The sequence below is a fragment of the Lycium ferocissimum genome, chromosome 3 (genome assembly GCF_029784015.1).
Source record: "Lycium ferocissimum isolate CSIRO_LF1 chromosome 3, AGI_CSIRO_Lferr_CH_V1, whole genome shotgun sequence".
NCBI classification, from domain to species: Eukaryota; Viridiplantae; Streptophyta; class Magnoliopsida; order Solanales; family Solanaceae; genus Lycium; species Lycium ferocissimum.
Window position 1 is genome coordinate 15,296,673 of NC_081344.1, and position 17,255 is coordinate 15,313,927.

Consider the following 17,255-nt stretch of genomic DNA (forward strand, 5'->3'; position numbering starts at 1 on the left):
ATGGGCCCAGTTTGATGATGTATATATGTGTATAGTTCTTTCGAGCTTGTGTCCCTACAAATTATGAGATATATTAGCTAGCACAATGGCTCACTCAGGTATGGATATGAGATGTATGTATGTTTTGTGGTGATCGGTAGGTTAGCTTCTGGTCTGTCGCGTGGCCTAGGTTGGGTCGTACGTAAACAAAGCTTTAAAAAAGGGGAAAAATCCAAAAAAAGAAAAAAAGGATAAATAGATTTTCGGCCCTGCAAGAGTGCGCACGTCACCTACTTGTCATAATTATTATATATATATATATAGATTACAAAGGTGCTATAAACAATATTTTGTAACACTTACTTTGAATCAAACAACAAATCTTTAAGTTGAAATTTCAAATTCAAAAGGTTCTAGCTAGGGCTTTTTTTTAAAAAAAAAAAAAAAAAAAAATAATGTCCACTAGGCTTTTGGCCTAGGGCTGATTTTATATATTTTTCTCAAAACAAAAGGAGCAAAGTGTCTTTACAAATGTAGCCAAATTGGCTAATAAAAAGCAAGAAATAAACCTAGTGATCAACTTAGGATATAAATATCCAAGGCTGATACTACAATATGCTAGAAATGATCTAAAACTTGTAAATAAATAACTAATGATATAGCAGATTATCCATGCAATCTTGAAGTCCATGTATGCATCCCAGCAACACCATCTCATAATATTGCACCATCTTTGTCTTCTTCTGAGAGTTGCACTGCATATACCATGTGTTATACCCCATTTTAACTGGGTCAAAGTAGAGTACAACATATTGGTGATTCCTAATCATTTAACTTAAGGAGTCGCCACCTAATTATTTTTAAAGGAGAATTAGGACACCTATTTTAACTAAGTAAATGCTAAAAATTAACTTTGATTAATGGTCTACTTAACTAATGTGATTCTAGGTAAGAGTTCTTAGTTATCCTAAAGGGAAGGGGTTAAGCATCCTTTAAGATCCGTTAACTACGGTTAACCGGCCAAACTTAGGTTAATTAAAATAACAGCTAAAATATTTCCAAGTGTTGAAAATAACTCATAGTCAAATGGTTTTTAATTATACAAAATATGATCCAGGATAACTAAGTAATGAAAATGTGTAAATATTCTTCTGGGTTGAAAAGTGGGTTTTGCAAAAGTTCTGTCTGGTTAAAGACTTTTGGATTCGTAAAAAAAAAAAAAAAAATCAAGCTAAAGAGAATAAGGTGGATTTAGTAAAAAGGACTCTCATATGCGTTATTTAAAGATTGACTTCTCATGCCGCTCCTAAAAGTAAGTGAAATAAGTAAACTATTAGGAAAATGAATTGATATGCTAATGGCGAGTAAGCAAAACAATTTTAAAAGATTTCTAGGTTAGCTAACTATGTCCTTTCGTGGCAAAACAAATGGTTATATTATTAGCCTAGAATAAGAATCCTGAAACCAGTAAAGAACTTCATCAGATCTTGTGTTAAACATAGGTCCTAAAACAAATCACATAAAGCATGAAAAATTCAAAAGGAACCAAGCAGAATGAATGCCACAATAAAAGAAAGATCGCCCCAAGCGAGCTTCGCTTGTCCGATATGGTTCAAGAAATGTGAAATTTGTTGACTCCATGCTCGGGTATAGTAATTATGCCGAGTCTCATTTCGAGACTATGTTTTGAGAAAGTCCCGAATAAAGACTCCATTTGCTCCAAAGTGTACATGTAAAAGAAAGGGAAATAAAGAATTAGCTGGGTAAAAAATGTTAACATTATAGCGGAATGAAATACACATAGCAGTGGCAAAATCACAGCCCAGATTTAACAATTACGGAAAAAACACATATGCAACATTTTATGCACTGATTAAACTAGTAAGAGATTGCAGTTAAACTTGGAATCAAAATATGGCAGAGCCTGTAAAAGACGCGTCATGAAGTAGGATTCCTTAGGCAACAACCATTGTGGATAGTTTCTACTATATTAAAGTCTAGTGTATAAAGAAACAGAAAAGCCCAAATCAAATTTTACAAAAAAAACAAGTCCACATGTTGTTCTAACAGTAGTCCTTCTTGTTCATATTTGTATTAAGTTAAACTCATAGGTAAGATATATCTAAATAATGGGCAAGCATCGTTTTTCTACATACACAATAATACAAACAGTAACAGCAGCCTATATATAATATCTAAATATTCCTAAGCATGAAATCATTACTGAAAATCAAAACCAGACAATGATGAGCTGCACATGAAATCGTAATCATTCTTTCTCAACACAAGAAGTAAGGCCAAACCAACAACCATCATTTTCTTACCAGCAAACATGTATTATGCTGTGTGCACATAACATATTTTTAAGATCTCGAAAACGTGATTTTTAGATTAGAATAATATCAGTCATGGAGTCATTTATTTACTAAAACAGGGTCATGCGTGGCATTTAAGAAAGAACAGGACATACTCAACTTTTATCTAAATGAAAGTACGGAAACCTGTTTTTCTAGTATTAAAGAAATGCATAATTTCGTAGGACACAGGCAGTAATAATACAAGTTAAGACATACATTCCAACTATAACTTAACAAGTAACAAGATCAAAAAGAAAAGAGGACGACCTTTTATGGGTGCAGCGAATGGGGCAGGGGTCTTTTAGATCCTACGTACTCTGGCCTTCCTCACAAACAACATGACACAATTAAAAGCTAAGTAACTCTCCTCCGCGGTTAAAAACCAACAGAGATATCAGAAGGAAAAATGTGATTTTTTTAAAGGTAGTATTTTAAAAGATACATAGTATCGAACAGAGTATTTTGGAGGTTTGGAGGGGGAGAGGCGGCGGCTCAAAGGTTGGGACGGCTGAAAAACCTAGTCCAAATGGACTCCAAATGCTAGTATTTGTAGATACAAATTAGGGTTTGCTAGGATTCAAAGTATTGGGCGGGATTTGATCCAAATCTTGGTCAAATCTCAGTTCAAAATCCGAACGTTTGAGAGTTTTGTAAGGACTCACCAGTAACAAGATCAGAAAAAAGATGGAAGAAGACAAAATCAATTAAAGCTCTTACACTAAAATGGCGAAAGAAAAAATTATAAAGAAAATCGAGTTTAAACTCGCCAATCAGAATTTAAGCTTGAATAAAAAAGAGCATTATTAGCATGAGAAGGTCATGCCCGAAATGGTGAAACCTCTTCTGTTTTTGTGTTGAAACTCTTTGGAATTTTTCTGATAATGGATGTGGTAAGAAACGGTTGTTTTGAAGGGATAGTTATCTGATTAGGTTTTAAAATGAAGATTGAATCTCATCCATTAGATGTAATCCAACGGCTAAGATAGGTTCTACTTAATGTATTAATGGACTAGGAAGAAATTTATTAGGTTGTAAATTAGATTTCAACTGGCTGAAGTTTGGACGACCCAATCCCTCTTTAAGTCTTTCTTTGAGCTTCTAAATGGATCAAAATAATTCTTTTATGTTACAAAATAGTGAGTAGTTAATTATAATAATAATAGTGATAACATAATACTAATAAATAATAGTAATAATAATTTTAATAGTGACAAATAATTTCTAAAATAATAATATGGTTTATTAATTAATAATTTAGAAGCTCAAAGAAATAAATTAAAGAAGGAGGGTCAAAATCGGGTGTCAACATCATGTATAGCAGTGGTATAGCAGAGTATATCAGCCTCTGAATGCTTGAAATATAGCTTGTATGTGTACGCGTAACCTGTATTATCCCTGAGTATCCAATTTGGTTGAATTACTGTGCAGTATACAGAGAATATACCACAATATACAATACTGTAGCACTGAAATCTGCAACCAGCACCAGCTTCAACTTTGAGAACTATATCATATATACCCAAGAGATCTTCATATATATTACTTATATCCATCTTAAGTACCAACTTTGCAAGAATAAAAGTGCAGTGTACAGAAGATACACCACAGTATACAAGAATTATACTGCGGCATATCTGATGACTGCACATTGTATGATTCTTCTCAACTGTCAAACTAGTACCATGTACTTGCAAATGGTGTCCCAAGTCTGGTCCCTTGGTGCACCTTTGTATCTGCTTCCCCGACCATCTTACATTACCAATCCACAAGTCAAAACACTTTCTGTATATTATCCTTTCCTCAGTAGAATGAGCACATAGTGCTAATACCACTACTTGAGAATTAGACAATATGCAGATCATGTTTGATCATATGGTCTTCCATCCTAATAGCCCTTCTGCAGTGTGTGTGAACCTGCAATATTGTAGCATATCCTTTCCCATATAACTATGATCAGTGCCACAAAGCAAGTCCTGAAATCTGCACTGGTTCCTGTAGAAACGCCAGTCCTGGAGTTCCATTCATGTACATCTCCTGAGAATTTTGTATTTTGCTGTAGTAAATCCAAGGTCCATGTTGTAGATTTCACCTTTCGATCCAAGCCCTGAGCCTCCCAAATCATCTCCTAGGTGAATAGGATCAATAGGCCAAAGTATGTGATCAACTTTGATTTTAAGTTGAACCTGTTCCTTGTCCTCCAAAGAAGAATCACAAATCCTACTTATACTCAGAAGCCTAGAAATTTTGATGGTTGTGTACCAGTGTTTAGAAACCATATCATCTCCTTTGTGACAAAGATCCATGGAGCAAAGTATTTGAATAACTTTACAGTGTATGGATTTGAGCCAAATTTGCAATACTTTATTTGCAAATTGAATAGGATCAATATTGCATTTCTTAGCAAAATATCATGATTTCCTGCTTTTGTGACAACTCCATCCAAGTTCTGAGAATCCCATATCATTTCCTATATGAATAGGATCAATAGGCCAAAGTATATGATCAACTTTGGTTACAATTTGTACCAGATCACTACTTCAAAGAGTAGAATCAAAAGGCCAAATTATACTCGTAAAAAAGTAAGAGACTGATGTTTGCATAATCTTCCTGTGAGACCATGTCACTAGGATCCATAGTGCAAGGTATTTGAATAAACCTGCATAAAATGGATTCAACCCAGGCTTGTACCACCTCATATCCAAACTGTGTAGGATTAGTGGTCCATTCCTTAGTAAAATTCCTATTTTCCTGGTGTTTTGTCAAGTCCATGCATAATAGGTGCCTGCAAAAAAGGTAGATGATGTTAGTGTAATAGATCATCATGTTCTCCTCCCATAGGATTTGAACATGATGGTAGGAATCCTCCAAACAAGCACTAACAACAATCATCTTTAGAATAGCCACTACTATCCAAATGAACCATCTTCTACCAGAAAGTTCAATCCACACCACCTTCCTCATACTTATTGTCAAACTATCAGCAGACTGGGCACCTAGTGCCAATACCACACACTAATAGAATGTCAATGAGTAGGTCTTGATCCCACCTTCATCCTCTGCAGCTACCACCAAATCTATCAACTCCAATCTCACATCATTTCCACTCAAACATAGATCAATGAGAAACCACCTAGTCAACTTCCTTAGTAAATCTGTCCCATCCATATCACTTGGAACCATGAATGAGAATGAGCATATCCAGACTTGTATCAAATCATTCTATATGGATGGGATCATTCATAACAAGCATAAGTAATGCGCAAACGAGTGCACCAGATCGTTCTCAACATCATGTCCTGTGCACATAGGATCAATGAGACAGTAGTAATTATAAGCTTTGACCCCTGCATGCATATTATCATTTCTTAAGACAGGATCAATGATACAAGCAGTGTTTCTTGAACATGATTTCCTGGCAATTCTATTTCTCCATATGGCAGGATTTACATTTGTCACAACGTAATCTGCAAACCAGAAAAATAGGTTAGTATGAGAAATTACCATTATACTCTCCTTCAGATGAACTTGAGTCTAATGATAAATATTTCCCCACACCAAACCACCAGGTCTCTTCATCAATATCTCTTCTTTGTTCTTATCCTTAAATATGGACATAGGAGCTTGTCACTATTCAGGATTTTCTTTCCCTTTGAATCCAAGTCTGCAAATGAATTGGCTGTCACCACTCCATGATCAAGAGAAAAAATAGCCAATTGGTTTCCTTCCCTCATACTATGCAAGACCTGGACATCTGCATTGTCAATGATATCAATAATCTCCTCTACTTCAAAAGCAATGTTCCAAGGTGGTTTCCACTATCTATCCAATATGTTTTCATCGTGAGGAATCGTTTAAGTATGAATGAATAAACATGCTGAGACAAACAATATTTAGCAGCTTCAAGTAATGCCAAGGCCTCAGACTTTGTATTAGTTGTTTTTTCAATTTCCTTTGCATGAGCAAACACCAGGTTACCTTCATAATTTCTCACACAAAAAGCAAATGAGCTTCTACCAGGATTACCCCTTAGTAGCACCATCAGTGTTGCATTTCAAAGTGCCCTCCTCAGCTAAATTCCACATGACCTTAGTAACTTGCAATCTTGGAACAAACTGCTCTAAGATTCTAAGGGGTCGTTTGGTGCATGGTATAAGCTTGGATATCCCAGCATTAGTTTTTTGTACCATGTTTGATAGAAGGTATAAATTTATCCCAGGATAAATTTATACTTTGTACCAAACAAAGTATAAAATGCATCCCATGGTATAAGCTGGGATATCCCTTCTTATCCCACTTATCCTGGGATTATTTTATCCCATCTCCTAGATGGGATAAAATAGTCCCAAGATATGGGATAAATTAGTCTCGGTATTATATAATTTTGGCTACCTACCAAACGACCACTAAGTGTTTTAGACCATCTATGTGGAACTGTCTTGATCCCAGGCTTCCTCGATCTCACTAGTTGTTGAATAATGCTAGAAACTTGATAGATTACTCTACTAGTAGTTACCTTGTTTCCATGCTTATCTCCATTCCTTTTCTTCCACAATTGCCACAAAATGATAGAAGGCACAACATAGAAAATAGGCTTGATTCTAGGTAGCACATCAACAGTCCACCACTTTTTTATGACTTGATGCAAGTGTAATCTTTCAACATTGACCCGCAAACACCACGGAAGTATGACCTGTGTCCTTTGTGCGAGCCTCACATCTTTAAAAATGTGAGGAACAATTTCTTCTCTTGGCTGAGCACAACACAAGAACATAAATGGCATATCATAGCCCCAGCTCCTAATTATATCATCCAAAGGAACTTTGAAATGCCAAACTCTCCACATCAAGAATGCAATTTTGAAGGGCAAACCTTTCACCCACATCTTCTTATAAACCTCTCTTTTCTCAGCTTTACTTCTTATGTATTCTCATGTAGATTTCACTGAAAATTCTCCATTTGTTTCCAGCTTCCATATTGGCTTGTCAAGTTCATCAGGTCTGGCAGAAGGCTGAAGATAATTGAAAATATAATCTGCATACTCTTCAGGCAAGTTGTTTCTTATGGCTGGAACATGCCATCTTCCTTCAGTCACAACATTTGAGACATTATTAATCTCTTCATTGCAATAGAAATCAGATGGAACTAAGAAATATAAATGACCAAGACTAGTCCAATTATCAAACCAAAACAAAGATGAGCCCATAGACATGTCTTCTAAAGATCTAAAACCAAGACCATCCTCTTCCACAGGCAAACAAACATGTTTCCATTTAGCCCAATGGCTGTTGTGTTCCCCTATATTGTTGCTCCAATAGAACTGAGCAAAGATCCTATGAAGTTTTTTAATGACAAATGATGGTGGATTGATAGCTGACAACAAACGCATAGGCATGGACTGCAGTACATGTTTGATCAAAATTGCTCTACCACTAAAGGACAAAAATTTATTTTTCCAACTTTGCAGCCTGTTTCTAACTTTAGACAACATATAGAATGCCATTTTACTTTTACTATAGTATATGGAGAAACCTAGATACATCAATGGAAAAGCTTTCCTTGCAATACCAGTAACCCTTTCTACTTTTTGGAACTCCTCCTCATCCTCTCTATCATGCAAGTAGACTGAACTTTTGGCCTTGTTGATCAGTTGCCCTGATGCTTTCTCATAATCAGACAAAATATTCATATTCAAGCCCAAAGATATCTCCCAGGATGATGAGAAAATAATAGTGTCATCTGCATAGGATAAATGATTGATTCTTGGACTCCACTTTGGCAAACCAAAACCAGTAAACCAGAGATTATCATGCAATGAATTCAAAACCCTTGGCAAAACTTCTGCAGCAATAATGAACAAGGTAGGTGATAATGGATCACCTTGTTTAACACCTCTGGTAGAGTGAAAGAAGCCATATGGTTGGCCATTTATAAGAATTGAGTACCAGTTGTTCCCAATAATTTCATAGATAAAACTGATGAATCTCTCACAAAATCCCATTTTTCTTAAGACATTTGTGAGGAAAATCCAAGACAGTCTATCATATGCCTTTGTCATGTCAAGTTTCATCACTACATTAGGAACAATAATAATGCCATTCTTCTTGCCTTTATCAGTTTTGAGCCTAATATCAGTAATAATTTCCTGTGTAAGCAATATATTTTCCACTATGCTCCTGCCCCTCACAAAGCCTGCTTGATTATGAGAAATCAAACTAGGTAACAATAACACCATCCTCTCATGAACAACTCTTGAGAACACTTTGTTCACAAAATTGCTTAATGAAATTGGTCTCATGTTATTGAAATTTTCAACAGCTGACTTCTTTGGCAACAAAATAAGGTTTGTGTGAGTAATATATCTAGGCAACTCTTAACCTCTGAAAAAGTCCCTAACCATATTGAATAAGTCATCTCCAACTATATCCCAACAGGTTTGAAAGAACAGACCTGTGAAACCATCAGGTCCTCCTGCACTTGAACTATTCAGGCCAAAGACTGCATGTTTCACTTCTTCTTTAGTAGGTGAGCTACCAGTTCTTCATTTTTCTCTCTTGTGATCATTAAAGGAACATGATGCAATATATCATACTGTGTAGGCACCACAGTTTCATGGAACTGATCCTGATAGAATCTTACAGCTTCTTCTGCAATTTCCTCCTCATTTTCAAGCCATTGACCATGTGAATTCTGAATTCTCCTCAACTACAAAAACTTCCTCCTACCCTTAACATGTGCATGAAAGAACTTTGAGTTCTTGTCACCATCTTGGAACCAGGACATGCCATCCTTTTGCTTCCAATACTCTTCCTCCAAATGTAGAAATTTAGTCATCTCAGCCTGAACTTTTTGTAGCTTCTCCCTATTAGCATAAGAAGGATTAGCTTCAAATAATTATTCATGAACTTTAAAAAACCCCTCTAGATTAGTAATCTACTGAAAAATATCTCCATATGTTGCTTTGCTCCATTGAGACAACTCTTTCTTCATTTTTTTCAATTTGACAGTGAATGTCATGAAGGAATTAGCCACCACATCAGTCTCCCAGTTGTCCTTGACAACATCTATAAATGTCTCATGCTTAGTCCAAAAGTTAAGAAATTTAAAGGATTTCTTAACTTGCTGAACTTCCTGCTTGGACTCAAGTAACAAAAAAGCATAGTCTGAGCCAAGTTTGGTCAAGTGACTCATTTCCAATCCTGGAAATAGCTGCTGAAATTCAAAATTACCCAAGCACCTATCCAATCTCTTAAAGATACAATCATCAATCCCTCTTCCATTCCACCAAGTAAAAATGCTTCCGTTGTAACCCAAGTCTGTAAGGTTGCAGGTCTGAATGCAGTGTCTAAAGTCCTCTACTTTATTCATTGAAACTGGCAGGCCACTATACTTTTATTCTTCATCAACTATGACATTGAAGTCACCTCCAACAAGCCAAGGTATATTCATGTCTAAAGCTAAATTGTACAAGGAATACCATAATTCTATTCTTTCAACCCTGTCACATTTAGCATACACCAAAGTCACCACCATCTCCATGCTAATATCCCAGTTGGATAGTTTCAAAGTAAGTTGTTGAACGCTATCAATCAAGACATTGACTTCATATTCTTCAGAAATAAAGGCCCAAATTTTGCATGACACATTACTCAATGCAGTCTCTAGGCCTAATCTCCTTTTGTAGCTTTCCAAGTTATAAGCTTGTTTGAAAGGTTCCATCAAGCCTATAAGAAAGAATCTATATTTATCATGCATTGTGAGAAGTCTCCTAAAATCTTTATTTGTTTAACTGATCTTATATTCCAAATTAGAGCATTCATCATCACTAATGTTGGGATTTAGATTCAGTTCTCCTTGTATGCACCTCGGTGAATTGAGGTACATTATTATCCTTGCTTGTTTTCCTCTTGGTTCTTCCCAAAGCTTTATCAACCTGTTTAGGAGACAAATCTCCTTCTCTTGCAGCATTCAAGAAATTCTGAGCAGTTGATTCCTCATCCATATCTATCTTTGCTTCCTCCCCACCACCAACTGCTATTTGCAAATTCCCTTTGTCTACCTTGGCTAGTTGATTCTGCTTCTTCACTTTAGAATTTGATTCTTGTTGCATCTGAATCTTAGGATCAGCATTAGAAGTTGGCATATTTACAGAACAAGCCTGAGTGATTTGATTCTGCTGTTTTCCATTCCCTTTGCTCCTTTGTTGTTGTTGTGCACTATAAGTATCAACATTCTCTTTTCCACTTTGCTTATTTCTCTTTGCACTGCTCCTAGCCTCATGTATTACATCCTTACTCTGAGATTGTTGTAGTTTATTTTGCATTGGCTTAGGAGTTTCATTTGCCTGAATCACACCAGCTACTACACTTTGAGATTCATCATTATCCTCTTGATACTCCTGCATGTTATCAGTCATTTGAACCTTTGCAGTTTCCTGCACCTTAGTACCATATTTCTGTACCTGAGCTTAAGTATGTTTTGGTGAAGGATGAGCATCATATTGTTGCCCATGATTCTCATTCTTCATCTGATCACCTTGCTACCTAATATGAGTCTCTTTTTCCTTCTTATCCACCACTTCATCATCATCCACTTTCTCAAACATCTTATTAATCTCCTGTGAAGATGAGATGGAGTTAATAGACTGCATTGGATCAGCTTCTTTGCCTCCAACAAATTCACCTTCCTTCCCATCTTCCTCAACTTGTTCACTCCACAGCTTCCCTCCACTATTTATAACATTATCATCAGCGATTGGAGGAACATCATAGTAAGCCTGGTTTGTAGTAACCACTTCCACCATGGGTTTGAAAGTTGCTTCCACCCATTGTTTAGTCTTAGAAAGAGAATATTTCTTCCTTCCAGTAGTAAACACAGCAGCATTCTCATCTTAAATACCAACTGCAACTTCTTGAACAACAGGTGCCACCACCAATAATTTCTGAACAGATTCAGCTGCAATATCCACCACTTATTGTTCTCCACCATGCTAATTCAATGCTATACCAACCTCGTTCTGTACCCCTTCTTCATTAACTAGTGTTGCAAAATTATTAGTTGTTTGGACAACACCAGATTTCACTTCTGCCACCTGCTTACTTGAACAACTAGTCTCCTTAGTTAATTGCAAAGCAACTTGCTTATGAGCATTGTCTTCTACTTCTACCCGCTTCTTTCCTTTTTGAGTCTTCCATTTGTATAAATCTTGCACATCACCAACAACCTTACCACTTTCTAAAACCTTTATCACATGTCTATGATTCCTATTCTTTGCATGGTTTGCATGGCTAGGGTTTGCCTGTTTACCTTTGTTTTTGCCTATTTCTGATTCTTTAGCCTTGTTGGGATCTGCAACCTGCCTCCCCTTATCTTCATTATTATCCTCTACCTCTTCTTCACTTCTTTTTTCTGGTAAAAGCTCTGGATGGATCTTCCAACACCCTTTCTCATCATAACATTGCAACATGCAATTCTTACAATATTTGGGCATAAAGTCATAGTGTATTTTCACCCACTTAGACTTAATAACACCACCTTTCCTATCTATAGCCTGTATCTACACCCTCTTAGGATGTGTAGCCAACAGATCAACTTCAACCTTCACTCGTGCACAACTTGGCCTGGTTTTATTCTTTGTAGCCATATCCAAAGTTAATGGCTTACCTACAACTGAGGCCATTGAAAACATCTGTGATTTGCCATAGTAGTTAGGTGCTAAAGTTGGAAACGAAATCCATGCAATAGCAATAGATGTCTCTTCCTCGGGATTAAACCAAGGATCCCACTTCAACTTGCGCATGGGATAACACCACTGCGATTCTTTAATCCAAAAACTTGGCTTAGACAAGAGATTCACATAGTCTTCAAATAACATACACCTAATCAAAATATGTCTATTGCACAAGAATCCAATTGTTACTTCTGCCTTCAACTCGCATTGTTTTGCTAAATTATCACGTAAGAATTGTAACTCAGGCAAACCATAAGTGAACTTGCCTATAACTGTGTATTGAAGATTCTCCTCAAGAATCATACACTCTATCTCCTCCATGGTATATTGTAGTGTAGGCTCACCATGCACGTACACAATATTCTTCATAGGAATGGACAATGTAGTCGAAGAAGATGACTGTCCAGCCTCATTAACATTCAAAGTCGAAGGTTTCAATATTTTTGAGTAATCTAATGGTTGTGTGGGTGTTGTTTGTGTGTGTGGAGGTGGTGCGATGGTTTGTGGGGGCTGAGCAACCTCAGGAGAAGGCTGCTCCTTGGCCGTGGAGGCCATGAATGACCTAAATGGAGTTTTCTCTCACTAGGTCGCCAATCGCCTAGAGAGTGAAGCTGTAGGGTTTTTTCTTTCATTTTAATTTTTAGCTTCAAGCTAGTAGCACTATCACATATATATATATATATATATATATATATATATATATATATATATATATATATATATTATTTTCTTATTTCATCAATCCTCTTCTCAATATTAGACTTCAAACTTCATTTCTTGATCCATGACAATAATCTCAATGTATCAATTTGCCTATTTCAAGTTTTGATAGTGTAGAAGTAGAATTAAAAACACTGTTTAATTTGTAGGGGACACTTTAATGTGTTTTTTTTTTATTTTTAATATGATAGTCATTTTAAAATTAATTACGAGTGCCTTTCAAATTACGTAACCACAAATTAAATGCCTCGAATATTTAATTCCACAAATATCTTGAATATCTTAATCTCAATTTCTAAATAATAAAATCAAAAAGATAAGTATTTGAAACCTTGAAATTGTGTCTATGTTCAATTTTCGTGTTAGTATATCTACTTATCAGTGTTGTTCAACTTTTCTCAATTGTGAATATATGTATTTTCAATTTTATTAATTTACTGAATTAAATTTTATATGCATGCATACACATGAAAAATTTATCTCTTCTGCCTCAACTAAATTTTTAATATTTCTAAAAACTTACTAATGAATCATGTAAAGCGCTAATAAATTTATTAATATAATATATAATTTGGATTTGAACGGATTGATATTTTCAACATTAATAAGGTGTTCGAACAATATTTTGGATGAAATTGAAAAAAAAAATAGAATTGAAGTTGAAATAAGATATTCAAAAGTTAAAAATATGTCTGGATATAAATTTACTTGAAAAACAAAAGATCTTGAAATTTTGTGAATGAAAACCTTCACCAATATTTCAAATATTGAACTTCAATAATTACAAATAATGGTTAACTTAAGTATTTGCAGATAATGAAATCGGAGTAGCATTTTTTTTATTGCAAATAATGAAGAAAATGATAAAAATGGTCCATTATCTTTAGTACTAGGTTTAGAATAACCCTTTAAAGTACTAACTAAGTAGATTTGTTCCTTTAACCTAATTAAGTTTTCCAAAGATAAGTCTTGGTATATAGTCATGTATTACCACAATGACAATTATTTCATCATTCGATTCCAAACATTCGTTATTGCTAAATTTAATAACAAACGAATTATAAAAGACAACATTTTTAAGGAAGGGTGTTGAAAAACAATTTGGGTGAAATTCCCAAAAAATTTGGGGGATGAAGGCTTTGAGTAAGATTAATTTTAAGAACCTCAACCCATATCACTAGGATCTCGTATGCTAGAGTCCTAATAGAAATGGATATAACAAAGCCACTTCCTAAGACAATACCAGTAAAAACCCCTAAGGGAGAGATGTTCGATCAAATGATTGCTTATGGTAAGCCACGACCTCAAAAAGCCAATCCTAGAGCAAAATAGCGATAACGCGACCTTGAAATACTAGACCAAATTCAAGAATAAACTATAAAATTTATTATGAGTTCCAAAACAAGAAGAGATGGGAAGGGGTTATCCACTGAAAATGGGTTTCACGCATTGACTATTTTAATAGTTTTGATTAAGGCGATGAGGACTATAATAATTAAAGATCATCACTTGGAATGTGAGGGGAATAAACAAAGTCTACAAGCAAAAGGAGTTGAAGGAGTTTATAAAGGTAAATAAAGTTAATGTCTGCGGTAATTTGACAAATATAAATGACCAAAAATACTTCTAGAAGAAGGCTTTGATACTTGGTAGTAACAAAAGTAAAAGGACTATGTTAAATTTTTTTTTTTTGTAATATATGGGTTACTATAGGATGGTCATGTGGAATGAGCTAAGGAGCCAGGACAGTACAATAACAAAACCTTGGCTCATGATGGGGGATTATTTATGTTATTTTTTCCAAATAATGAAGATACACACGGACAACACTCATGTTTATAGTAAGATTGATAGAGCCTTAGTAAACTCTCCTTTGGATTTTTTCCTATCGATCACTCGCCTTAAAGTTGGGGATCGTGCTATATTGACATAAAATACCCAAAAAAGCTGGTAGAAGAAAATACAATGTGACCAAAATACGGGTGGTGTGGAGATCTTTATGCTTTGTCATCGTTTAAGTAAATTCAACAAACGAAGAATATTTATGACTTCGACAACTAAAGAAATGGCATGTAATCGAAAAAAGCATTTACAACATAGGTGTATATGAAAAATGTTGAAGTATCATCGCAATAAAATGCAATAAAATACTATATGACCAAATATATAGAGGCCCTACTATCAAGATATTTTTTGGCAATTTTTTTTATTTTTTACCAAATTTAAAAGACTAAAAATTGCTTAATTGGTACTTAATTGACTATTTTGGACAAACTATCAAAGTTAAGAGACCATCTGTGTCATTTTCTCCAAATAATGAAATCTGTCATTTTTGTTATTTTCTCCAAATAATGATATTTATTAGAGTTATATCAAATAAAGACAAATATTCTCACTTTTGACAAACGTAAATGACCAAAAATACTTAGTTAATACTTAAGGGACTATTTTGAACTTATCATTTTTGTTATTTTCTCCAAATAATCAATAATAGTAAATCTGTTTTCCTATTGCATAAAGTTGGGGACTATACTGCCATATCTAAAAGCTACCAAAATAGTTTAGTGACCATCAGATCTGTACGCTTTATTATTGCTTTTTACTTATTTCCCCCCAATCAGATCGCAGGGAACTTGCGGGATGTGTTTACTAGACATCTACTTCTCGATGCTCCACGGAAAAAATTATTTAATCAGAAATATCATAAATTTCCGCCAAAAAAAAAAAAAAAAATTTCCAAAAGAAACATCTGACATAAAAACTCTTACTAAATTTGATCGGAATTGTGAAAAGAAATTTTACCAGAAACACCAAAAATTTCGGTCAAAATTTTAAGAACCTCAACATAAATAGAACCACATTAGACACAAAAGATAGTCTAAAATAACAGAAATTGCACCTCAAAAAGTTGCACCAGACTCTTGAAATAGACCAAAAACAACATAAACTACAAAATTTATTATGAGTTCCCGTTAAATGTTTTCTGTTTTAATAAAAATTTAACAATTAAATCATATCAAATAAAGACCAAAATGTCTCACTTTTGACAAATATAAATGACCAAAAATAAGTTGTGACTAGTCCTACTTCAAAGATGTATTTTTTATTTTTTCCAAATAATGAAATCGGAGTAAATCAGTTTTTTCCTATCGCATAAAGTTGGGGACTATATTGACATATACCCAAAAGCTAGCAAAATAATTTGTGACCATCAGATCTTTATGCTTTGTCATCGTTTAAGTAAACTACTGAAGAATTTTATGCTCGGTATACTGTTACATAGGTGTATATTGTTGAAGTATACTGCAATAAAATACTATATAATATAGCAGTATATTTTTGGCAATTTTTTTTTATTTTTACCAAATTTAAAAGACTAAAAATTGCTTAATTGGTACTTAATTGACTATTTTGGACAAACTATCAAAGTTAAGAGACCATCTGTGTCATTTTCTCCAAATAATGAAATCTGTCATTTTTTGTTATTTTCTCCAAATAATGATATTTATTAGAGTTATATCAAATAAAGACCAAAATGTCTCACTTTTGACAAATATAAATGACCAAAAATACTTAGTTGATACTTAAGGGACTATTTTGAACTTATATTTTGTTATTTTCTCCAAATAATCAATAATAGTAAATCTGTTTTCCTATTGCATAAAGTTGGGGACTATACTGCCATATCTAAAAGCTACCAAAATAGTTTAGTGACCATCAGATCTGTACGCTTTATTATTGCTTTTTACTTATTTCCCCCCAATCAGATCGCAGGGAAGCGATCTCTACTTCTCGGCTCCACGGAAAAAATTATTTAATCAGAAATATCATAAATTTCCGCCAAAATTTCAGAAACATCTGACATAAAAAACTACATCAGTCCACGAGATAGAAAAATAACAGAAATTACGCCTCAAAAAATTACACTAAACTCTTGAAATAGATAAAAAATAACATAAATCATATAATATGTCCTTTTAAATGTGAGTCCCGTTATGTATTTTTTATTTTCATAATTTTGATTAAAATTAAGTAGACAGGATATGGTGTAGTTTCGCAAAAAAGCTTTTTATCTAATCCAATTTATCTGGTATCTAAGTAGTCCGAGTTTTGATCTATAGTTTATTGTCCTTTGATTCCTGCTATTATATGTTGTTTCTTATATTTCGATTGTTTTATTTATCTATGGTAGCTATTACTTTTTTTTTTTTCTAGTTATATGTTTTTCATATTGTTGTTGATTAATTAGGGACCCTTTCGCAAAACTTTTTTTATCTTAAGCGGCGGAGAATTTTTCATTAACGCGCATTGTACGATTTCACTAGGTTTTTTTGTTGAAAAAATTAGAAATTTTTCACTTTTTTCAAAAAATTATTTCACTTTATTTGAAAATTAACGTTTGGCCATGAAAATTCCAAATACAACTTGAAATTGTATTTGGAGTTTGAAAAACACCTGCAAACTTATTTTCA

General features: G+C 34.3%; 1 long non-coding RNA gene across 1 annotated transcript; it reads right to left on the minus strand.

Annotated features, from left to right (window-relative positions):
- Nucleotides 1-425: 425 nt before the first annotated feature.
- On the minus strand, nt 426-3,352 carry LOC132049844 (uncharacterized). The gene is made up of 2 exons (XR_009413159.1): nt 2,604-3,352; nt 426-722 (listed from the first exon to the last, which is right to left on the minus strand). It is a non-coding gene; the product is annotated as an uncharacterized LOC132049844 (long non-coding RNA).
- Nucleotides 3,353-17,255: the final 13,903 nt, after the last annotated feature.